We start from the raw sequence: 10,000 nt of genomic DNA, 5'->3' as shown, positions 1-10,000 counted from the left end.
GAAACGGAAATATGGATCGTATCGGAAATATGAATATTATCCAAGTCGTAGATGTTGCCGGAAACGGAAACATGGTACGTATCGGAAAATATTGTTGGAAATGGAAATATTACCAGAATCGGAAATATTGCCGGAAACGGAAATATTGTCAGAATCGGAAATATTACCGGAATCGGAAAATAATTCCGGAAACGGAAATATTAAATATTTGTTCGAAACGGAAATTAATTCCGGAATCGGAAATATTAAATATTGTTCGTATCGGAAATAGATTCCGGAAATGGAATTTTAATCGGAAGCGTATCGTACGAATTAGCATCGGACGAGGCCTGCCGGACGAAGGCCCAGCACGAAGCCAGGCCATCGCCCAGCAAGCACGCACGCCACAGCCCAGCGCGCACAAGGCCACGCATGCGTGGGCCGCGCTGCGTGGGCTGCTGCTCGCATGCGTGGGCAGCCCTTGTGGCTGCCGTGTGTGTGTGAGTTTGAGCTCATGCGAGATTCCTGAATCTGCAAGAGTCAGTGTATGATTAAATGTCTATTCCTATTGGATAAATTGATTAAGTAGAATTCATGTAGAATTCTAATTCCAATTAATTCGCATCCTACTAGGATTACGATTCCTTTTCCATAACTCTATAAATAAAGGCCTAGGGGTCATAATTTATACACAAGTTTCAAAGTATTCAAAAGTGAGTTTTTTTTGAGAGAAAATTCAAACACCCATCTTGCCCCAAAAGTGCCGAATTTTCTGAGTACCTTAAGGGCGATTCTAGTTGGTCAATCTTAAGGCGGATCCGGACGTGCTGTGGACTTTCTACGGAGGGACGACACTTGGAGTCCTAAAAGACTTGTTCTTGTTCGGTTCGGGCGCAGCTAGGGAAGGCACGCAACAAAGAGTATGCATCTAAACTATGCTAAATGATTATGTGTAAATAATATGTTTCCTGGGTTAATGGTTGTTTCCGCATGATCTATGTAATGTCATATGTATCATAACCTAACAGTGGTATCACGAGCCCCTTATTATTTTCATAATCTAAATTGCATGAACATGGTTAAATATTACAAATTTGCAAGAATTAAAAGGGGTGATTAATTTTCGTAATTGTTAATTAGTTGCAAATTGCGTTTATTTAATTATACGTACGCAGTTTTTTCGGCAGTTTCTTCGTTACTCATCCGAATTGAGTGATTTTTGTGTCAATTCCGCATGTAAAAGGCATTCTAAAATTTTGACAAAAATAATATTTTTCTGCCGAACCCAGAATTCTCAAATTCGAAGCCTAACTATGACTTTTCGAAGGTTTTAGTTTTTCGAATGCAAAATTTCGTAAATTTAAGATGTTAAATTAAATATTTGCGATTCTTGTTGATAAATCTTGAATTTTTGATTGACCTACTGCATATGTTTAACAAGTTTGAATGCCTAGTCTTGTTAATTATGCAATCTAATTTGTAATTATGATTAATTTGTTGAAAATTAGAATAATTTAGAATTAATTTGATTTTCATAATTAATTGTAATTTAATTAGAAACCTATGATTAAAAACCACCATAAAAATTGTAAATTTACGATAAATTTTAAATTTTTATGACCTAGACTTGAATCCATATCAATCGGAAATCAATTGGATAATAAATTTTCGATTTTTTCGCCCTAAAATTATGAAATTAATAATATTTATTAATTTGTCATTAATTTTAAATATAAATTTTAAATTTTTATGCGATTCGTTCAAATAACTTGCACGCACGAAGCAATGGACGCTTCGTGTTACCCTTAAGGGGTGTTGTATAATGCGGGCATGCGACGACGAGCAAGGGAGCTCGTCGCTCGTGCGGCACGAATGCAATGAGCAAGGCCGTAGTGCACGAGCACAAGGCAGCAGCCCTGCCTTGTGTCGTGTGCCACGAGCAATGAACGGATGGGCATGGGCGAGGGGCGAGCCAAGGCAGTCGCGTGTGGGCAGCAAGCGAGCTGCGCCACAGCGCGCGCTGCCTCGCACAACAGCGCGCAGCCTCGTGCGCAGCGAGCGCAAGCTCGCGTGCCACGAGCGCTGCGCCCAGCATCACTCGCGCGCACCAGCGAGCGATCTCGCGCGCCAGCGAGCGATGCAGCGCCCCAGCGAGCGATGGCTCGCGCGCACCAGCGAGCGATCTCGCGTGCCAGCGAGCGATGCAGCGCCCCAGCGAGCGATGGCTCGCGCGCACCAGCGAGCGATCTCGCGCACCAGCGAGCGCGGTAACGCGCGCGCGCTGCGAGCGATAGCTCGCGTGCGGTGGGCGCTGTGCGGAGGCTTGCGTATGGGACAGCAGCAGCTATGCAACGAGCGCATGGGCTGCGCGCACATGGCCAGCAATGGCTGTGTGCGTACAGCCCATGGGCGTGCAACGCGTAGGGTGTTTGCGTTACGATTAGATCGTTTTGAATGTTTAATTTGAAAATTTCAGTTCACGTAATTTTAATTAATTTTAAAATTAATAATTTGAATTAATTTCTTGGATTTTAATTTTGAATATTATAATTATAATAAATGGAATTTATTCTAATTATTTTACTAAAATTAAAATCATGAATTAATTTAAATGCGACTGAAATTAAATTAAATTTTTGGATTCAATTATAAATTTATATGAGCTTTAAATTTTAATTAAATTGTATGTTTCCGGTTAGACTAGAAATACAATTTTATGTTTAAAATTAGTAAAGCATATGAATTTATTGGTTTAAGTGGGAGCGCTTTTTAGTCATAAACTCTTGATTAGGTCTACAAATCCTTAAGGTTAAAACAACTCGATTAGAATTAATAAGGACTGAATAATTGGTAGATTATTGGTGACCTTGATTAATTGCTGCAAATGTTTACGTGATGCATAATGTGTTTTACTAACCAGCTATGTGGGCCATTCATGATAATGAATGGGTGAATGGTATATATTGTATATGTACTGTTTTGCAGGTTATGAAGTGACTAGTATGGCCCAAATAGGATAGAAAATATGGTCTGCGTACCATTAATTTGAATGTAATTGGTCTAAAGCACCAAAGTTATTTTTCAATTCAAATATGGTCTGCGTACCATCAAATAGTTGTAATTAGTTATAGCTTATCCTATTTGAAGAAAATGGTGCCTCCCACGGAGATTTTCAAGACGGACTTTGAAGTCAAAGCTTCAAGATGAAGTCGGGCCATACTAGATCACAAATATCTTATGCATGTTTTAAGTTATTTATTGCTTTAAATATGTCTTAAAATGCATGAGATCAAAAGCTTGATTATGTTGCATGATTAAGGATTTTAGTTCACTTAAATCTAACCAACATAGTAAGAGCCTTAAGTTCCAAACTTAAAAATTGAGTTAAAAGGTGCCATGCCAAAATATACACTTGCTTGGATATCCTTTACATCAATCTAGTAATAGTTTTCGCTCAGCGAGGTGTTACTTATTGGTCCTAAAGGGGCAAGGTACACAAATAATTGTGAGTACATGTTAGTTTTGGTGAAACTCAACGATATAAGTAAGGAGTCCTTTTATGTCGTGGCAAATTCGATAGGTTTACCTAATAAGTTCTTAGACGTACCTATCAACCAAGAATAGTTTCTAGACTATTAGCAAAAGGCTTTTGCTTACCTAAGATGTTCTAGGATTAAGTCGACAAACTGTGCTTAGTTCTTCAATGATTTTAGGATCTTGGAATCATTTTATTCACACCTGCCGGAACACATAACTTGAATAAAATGCTTAATAAACATTGAATTATGCATGAATGCTAGAATTTAAGTTTATTAAGAGAAACTGTGAATGGTTATTTATTTGTTTATTCTTTTCAATTGTAGTTTTTAATATGGCAAACAACAATTCATTCAACATTCGATCAATTCTCGAAAAGGAGAAGTTGAACGGGAAAAAACTTCCTTGACTGGCAAAGGAACTTGCAAATAGTTCTTATGCAGGAAGAAAAGGAGTATGTCCTAGATGAGGCGATGCCCGAAGCTCCAGGCGACGGGATCACTCAGGCAGCCCTCAATCGTTGGATTGATGCCAACAAGGATGTGAAATGTCTAATGCTCGCCACCATGAGTGCGGATCTGCAGAAAACGTTCATCAACTCAGATGCTTTCACAATCATCAGTGAGTTGAAGAACATGTTCCAAGATCTGGCTCGAGTCGAAAGATTCGAGACTCATAGGCAAATTCTTGAGACCAAGCTTAAGAAAGGCGAGCCCGTAAGTCCACATGTTCTCAAAATGATTGGACTCATTGAGAATATGAGTCGGCTGGATCAGCAATTTTCTCAGGAAATGGCTATAGACACCATCCTCCATTCTCTTCATAGCGGGTATGATCAGTTCAAACTGAACTACAGTATGAATAGTCTGGACAAAACGCTCACTGAGCTTCACGGTATGCTGAAGACCGCTGAAAAGACGCTCAAAAGTGATAAGCAGGATGTGCTTATGGTGCGTGGGGGCAAGTTCAAGAAATCTGGAAAGAAGAGGAATGCTAAGAAAGGTGGCAACAAGGCCAGCCCAACTAAGCAAACTGGCGCCAAATCTGCAAAGAGGAAGGTCAGTCAACCCACTTCTGAATCCGAATGCTTCTACTGCAAGAAGAAGGGGCATTGGAAGAGAGATTGCTTGAAGCTAAAGGAAGATCAGAAGAACGGAACAGTCGTTCCATCTTCAGGTATTTTCGTTATAGACTGTATACTTGCTAATTCAACTTCTTGGGTATTAGATACAGTTTGTGGCTCACACTTATGTTCCAATCCACAGGGACTAAGAAGAAGTAGAAAGTTAAGCAAGGGTGAAGTCGACCTACGAGTGGGAAATGGAGCACGGATTGCTGCATTAGCTGTAGGAACATACTATTTGTCGTTGCCCTCGGGCTAGTTTGGAACTGGAAGAATGTTTCCATGTTCCAAGTCTTACTAAAAACATCATTTCAGTTTCTTGCTTAGATGCTAAGGGATTTTCCTTTATAATAAAAGACAATAGTTGTTCGTTTTATTTTAAAGAGATGTTTTATGGATCTGCTAGATTAGTCAATGGACTTTATTTATTAGATCACGACAAACAAGTATATAACATAAATACCAAAAAGGCCAAAAAGGATGATTCAGATCTCACCTATCTGTGGCATTGTCGATTAGGCCATATAAACTTGAAACACTTAGAAAGACTTCAAAGGGAAGGAATTCTAGAACCATTTGACTTAGAGGATTATGGTAAATGCGAATCATGTTTACTTGGCAAAATGACAAAGCAACCTTTCTCTAAAGTTGGAGAAAGAGCAAATGAACTATTGGGTTTAATCCATACAGATGTATGTGGACCAATGAGTACAAATGCTAGAGGTGGTTTCAGCTACTTTATCACTTTCACTGATGACTTCAGTAGGTATGGTTATGTCTACCTAATAAAGCATAAGTCTGAATCCTTTGACAAATTCAAGGAATTTCAGAGTGAAGTAGAGAATCAATTAGGCAAGAAGATCAAGGCACTGCGGTCTGATAGAGGCGGTGAATATCTGAGCTATGAATTTGATGACCATCTGAAAGAATGTGGAATTCTATCAGAATTGACTCCTCCTGGAACACCACAATGGAACGGTGTGTCAGAACGGAGGGAACAGAACCTTGCTAGACATGGTCAGGTCAATGATGGGTCAGGCCGAACTTCCATTAGAATTTTGGGGACATGCACTAAATACAGCTGCACTCACTATAAATAGAGCTCCGTCTAAAGCTGTCGAAAAGACTCCATACGAATTATGGTTTGGGAAAGCCTCCAAATGTGTCTTTTCTTAAGATTTGGGGATGTGAAGTATACGTCAAACGATAATTTCAGACAAACTTCATCCAAAATCTGACAAATGTATCCTTGTGGGCTATCCAAAGGAAACAAAGGGGTATTACTTCTACAATACATCTGAGAACAAAGTGTTTGTTGCTCGAGATGGTGTCTTTTTGGAGAAAGATCACATTTCCAAAATGACAAGTGGGAGAAAAGTAGACCTCGAAGAAATTCGAGTCGAACAACAAACTCTAGAGAATGCTCAAGATGACATTCAGGATGAAACTCAGAGACCTTTAGAAGAATCTGGTGAGAATCATGGTCAATCTAGAAATGTTACCCCGCGTAGATCGCAAAGATATAGATCTCAACCGGAAAGGTACTTAGGTATTTTGACGAACGAGAGCTATGACGTTCTATTACTTGAAAGTGATGAACCTGCGACTTACAAGCAAGCTATGACGAGCCCTAGCTCCAAGCAATGGCAAGAAGCCATGCAATCTGAATTAGACTCCATGTCTGAAAACCAAGTATGGGATTTGGTCGATTTGCCAGATGGCTACCAAGCCATTGGAAGCAAATGGGTTTTCAAACTGAAAAAGGACAAGGATGGGAAACTTGAAGTTTTCAAAGCTAGATTGGTTGCAAAAGGTTACAGGCAAGTCCACGGTGTGGATTACGATGAAACCTTTTCACCAGTTGCAATGCTAAGTCTATTCGAATAAGTTAGCAATCGCTGCATATTACGATTACGAAATATGGCAGATGGATGTCAAACTGCTTTCTTAAACGGCGTTTTAACAGAAACTGTGTTTATGACACAGCCTGAAGGTTTTGAGGATCCAAAGAATGCTAAAAGGTATGCAAGCTAAAGAAATCAATCTACGGATTGAAGCAGGCATCCAGGAGCTGGAATATACGTTTTGATGAAGCAGTCAGTGACTTTGGTTTCATCAAGAACGCTGACGAATCTTGTGTATACAGAAGGTCAGTGGGAGCAAAATTGCTTTCCTAGTATTATATGTCGACGACATATTGCTTATCGGAAATGACATTCCTATGTTGAACTCTGTCAAGATTTGGCTTGGGAAATGTTTTTCGATGAAGGATCTAGGAGAAGCACAGTACATATTGGGCATCAAGATTTACAGAGATAGATCTAAAAGATGATTGGACTTAGTCAAAGCACTTATATCAATAAGGTGCTTGATAGGTTCAAGATGGCGGACTCCAAGCGAGGCTACCTACCCATGTCTCATGGAATGGACTCTAAGCAAGACTCAGTGCCCAAAAAACACTTGATGAGCGTAGACGAATGAATGGGATTCCATATGCATCATTGATTGGTTCAATAATGTATGCTATGATATGTACACGCCCGGATGTTGCGTACGCACTCAGTGCTACGAGCAGATACCAGTCAGACCCAGGAGAGGCGCATTGGACTGCTGCCAAGAATATTCTGAAGTACCTGAAAAGGCACAAAGATGACTTCCTGGTCTATGGTGGAGATGATGAATTAATTGTTAAAGGCTTATACGGACGCAAGTTTCCAAACCGACAAAGATGATTTCAGATCACAGTCTGGGTTTGTCTTCTGCCTCACGGAGGAGCAGTAAGCTGGAAAAGTGCTAAGCAAAGCACCATTGCGGATTCTACAACTGAAGCGGAGTACATTGCTGCACATGAAGCAGCAAAGGAAGCTATATGGCTAGGAAGTTCATAGTGAGAACTTGGTGTAGTCCCCTCCATTAAAGGACCAATAGCCCTGTATTGTGATAATAACGGAAGCTATTGCACAGGCAAAAGAGCCTAGACACCACCAGAGAGGCAAGCATGTACTTCGTAGATTTCACCTTCTACGAGAGTTCGTTGAAAGAAAAGAAGTCGAGATAAGCAAATTGGAACTGATGACAACATATCAGATCCATTAACTAAACCTCTGCCGCAAAGCGAAGCAACAACTCGCACACTGCAGCTATGGGAATCAAGCATATTGGAGAATGGCTTTGATGTCTTGTTTAATGTTTTAAAGTTTTAGAGTTTAAATCTTTGTTAAAACATATTGGTTAATCATTCACAATAAATGAAAGGAATTCATTTTTCCATTTAATTTGTGGTTTATTAAATGATGAGTCCCTTCAACTTGACGATATATTCAAGATAGACTGTCAGGACCAGTCCTGTGACTAAGAAAGTCTATCAAGTGAACTTGAATGTCAAAGGTTGAAAATGGTCCCCTAATTGGGTTTCTATAAAATTGGACGCATAGAAACGTTTAGACGATTAGAGTGCAAGATGCTAGTAGTTCTGTTCTTGAACTATGTGGACATGGCAATGTCATAATCATTTGCATAGATACTTACTTTGGGAAGATAGTATCGGACAAGGACCTATGAAACTTTACTGTAAGAGATGAAAGTCTGTCATAAGTAAATTTCATTAAATTATTAGACACTAAATCCTCAATACCCTGAGTGATTTGAGATTACTTGTTTGAGAACTGGTTGCTTTGACGTTGACCAACCGTCGCACCGTAAAAGGAGGCTATAAAGGCAACGCTCAGGTAATCACCTATCAAACGAAGTCTAATCTCAAGATCGCAAGATTGGGATTGTCCTCCCATAAATCGGGATGAGATGCTTAAAAGTTGTACAAGGCCACTCGGAGAGCTAGAAACTGTGAAATGCATGGCCGTGCTCGGATGAATCATAGGCTATGATTATCTGTTTATTTGATCAGTTGAACTCTGAAACCGAGGAACACCTCTGGACATAATAAGGATGACAACTCTTACCTTATGTTCAAGAGCAAGCATCGAGCGACAAAGGAATTAGGAAATGCACACTTGTCCCTAAGGACAAGTGGGAGACTGAAGGAAATAATGCCCTTGGTCCAAGTATGCATTCTATGTTAAGTCTAATAAATGCGGTTCAGTATTAATTAACAAGTTAATAATTCAGTGAGATCAAGTGAGCTGAATGCCTAGCTAGAGGCCGCTTCAGTTCAAGTGGAATTAATGATATTAATCCACAGCTTACTCTTGACTGAACCCGTAGGGTCACACAAATAGTACGTAAACGGATCAAGTATTTAATGGCATTAAATACTCCATCTATGAATATTCGGAACCGACGGATCTTGGTTTCAGTGGGAGCTAAGATCGTCACAGGCAAGAAATGAATACTCCGGAAACGATGATATTGCCGGAAACGGAAATATGGATCGTATCGGAAATATGAATATTATCCAAGTCGTAGATGTTGCCGGAAACGGAAACATGGTACGTATCGGAAAATATTATTGGAAATGGAAATATTACCAGAATCGGAAATATTGCCGGAAACGGAAATATTGTCAGAATCGGAAATATTACCGGAATCGGAAAATAATTCCGGAAACGGAAATATTAAATATTTGTTCGAAACGGAAATTAATTCCGGAATCGGAAATATTAATATTGTTCGTATCGGAAATAGATTCCGGAAATGGAATTTAATCGGAAGCGTATCGTACGAATTAGCATCGGACGAGGCCTGCCGGACGAAGGCCCAGCACGAAGCCAGGCCATCGCCCAGCAAGCACGCACGCCACAGCCCAGCGCGCACAAGGCACGCATGCGTGGGCCGCGCTGCGTGGGCTGCTGCTCGCATGCGTGGGCAGCCTTGTGGCTGCCGTGTGTGTGTGAGTTTGTGCTCATGCGAGATTCCTGAATCTGCAAGAGTCAGTGTATGATTAAATGTCTATCCTATTGGATAAATTAATTAAATAGAATTCATGTAGGATTCTAATTCAATTAATTCGCATCCTACTAGGATTACGATTCCTTTTCCATAACTCTATAAATAAGGCCTAGGGTCATAATTTATACACAAGTTTCAAAGTATTCAAAGTGAGTTTTTGAGAGAAAATTCAAACACCCATCTTGCCCAAAAGTGCCGAATTTCTAGTACCTTAAGGGCGATTCTAGTTGGTCAATCTTAAGGCGGATCCGGACGTGCTGTGGACTATCTACGGAGGGACGACACTTGGAGTCCTAAAAGACTTGTTCTTGTTCGGTTCGGGCGCAGCTAGGGAAGGCACGCAACAAAGAGTATGCATCTAAACTATGCTAATGATTATGTGTAAATAATATGTTTCCTGGGTTAATGGTTGTTTCCGCATGATCTATGTAATGTCATATGTATCATAACCTAACA

Source organism: Spinacia oleracea, unplaced genomic scaffold (genome assembly GCF_020520425.1).
Source record: "Spinacia oleracea cultivar Varoflay unplaced genomic scaffold, BTI_SOV_V1 SOVchr0_118, whole genome shotgun sequence".
Lineage (NCBI taxonomy): Eukaryota > Viridiplantae > Streptophyta > Magnoliopsida > Caryophyllales > Amaranthaceae > Spinacia > Spinacia oleracea.
The sequence above is the reverse complement of the archived record's forward strand: the minus strand, read 5'-3'. Positions refer to the sequence as shown.